Source organism: Frankliniella occidentalis, unplaced genomic scaffold, assembly GCF_000697945.3.
Source record: "Frankliniella occidentalis isolate FOCC.00 unplaced genomic scaffold, Focc_3.1 Scaffold103, whole genome shotgun sequence".
NCBI lineage: Eukaryota > Metazoa > Arthropoda > Insecta > Thysanoptera > Thripidae > Frankliniella > Frankliniella occidentalis.
The window spans coordinates 857,664-859,011 of record NW_026267232.1 but is presented as its reverse complement, the minus strand read 5'-3'; the positions used below and the strand labels follow the sequence as shown (position 1 = coordinate 859,011).

At 51.4% G+C, this 1,348-nt stretch overlaps 1 protein-coding gene across 3 annotated transcripts in view; it reads right to left on the bottom strand.

The window, feature by feature from the left end:
• LOC113209419 (metal cation symporter ZIP8-like) overlaps nucleotides 1-1,348 on the bottom strand; it is a 7,923-nt gene that overhangs the window by 5,349 nt on the left and 1,226 nt on the right. The window lies entirely within an intron of this gene.

The following is a 1,348-nucleotide window of genomic DNA, read 5'->3' as shown; positions in this document are numbered from 1 at the left end:
CAAAAAAGAAGAGATCGTTATAAACGTCGTCATGCCTAAATTATGCATCAAAGCAGGAAACCGGCCACTGGCGAGAAACTGGTCCGTATCTGCACCCGACTTCCCTACTGTACCGCAGAAAGTTATTTTTTTTCTTCCTCATTGTTCTTATTTTTCGGGAAAACAAAACCACATGGCTGCCGCAGCGATAGGAGCGCGGCCGAGAAGCAGCGACGCGGCTCCGAAGGTCGTAGGCATGGTAATCCGCCACGAGCCGATATAGGGTTGGGCCGCGGGTCCTAGAGGAGGGCCAGGATCAGGGACCGGGGCGCGCGGGGCGGCACAGCACGGTCCTCGCACCGGTTATGCAATGCCTCTATCTTTATGGTGACACGGTGGTGGGTGCGTCCAGCTCATCGGCAGTGCTTCGTCTCGCATCGAGTACCTTGTGCACTCCGGGGGCTCCACGCAGTACAAGCATCGTTACAAGCTTAGCACCTTCGGAGGCACCGGCGCGGTATCTCACGGCTCCTGATCTACCACCTTCCAGGAAGGTGACTCGCGCGCAGAGATAAATCGTGGGTCTGCTAGGCGCCAGTGCAGTACCAAACCAATGACATTTCCCAAATTGAAAATACAAAGGCAAGATGCACCCCCCAAAACACGGGTACTTTAAATCTAGTGCATTTTCTTGAAATAAGCACTCGAGTAAACTGAGTGCACTCACTTGATTTCAAGAAAATGCTCTTGAAGTACCAGCTATTTTTAGGGGGGTGGGGGAGGGGCGTGTCTATTTTCTTAACTGAATATAACATTTGTTTTTCTGTTCTGGGCCCTTTCTTGCGCGGGGCGTGAAAGTCTCGGAACGTGATGTGCTGTACTCGCCAACGACTGGTTGGCGAAGGATGCTATACTGTGCAAAACTCTAAGGTGTGTCCATATGGGCCGGGGGCCGGCTGGCGGCGGGGCTCGAGAGTCGGTAACCTGTAGATAACGACCACGCTAACTGTTGTGAGAAAAATGCATGATGCCTCGAGAGGTGCGACCGTCTATTTATACCCGGCAGCCCATCCTGCGCGATGTGACCCGAATAGGTGTATTTCGGCAAACCTCGGGCGGAGATTGTTTGGATAGGAACGACACAAAACAATATGGGCTGAACAAGCTAGTTGAAGTGTGCCCCTGCCACTACAGCGCACAAGGAATTCGTCTGGAGAGCAGGAATAATTTCCGGTGCAAAGATGTCGCATTGAAATTAAAACTAATTGCATAGGTTTTAACTATAATTCCTCTGTTATTAAGTCAAGTCAACACTCTTGTGTCCGGTCGATGAAAACGCCTGATGGATAGGCAAAGAAGAGCGTGCCCC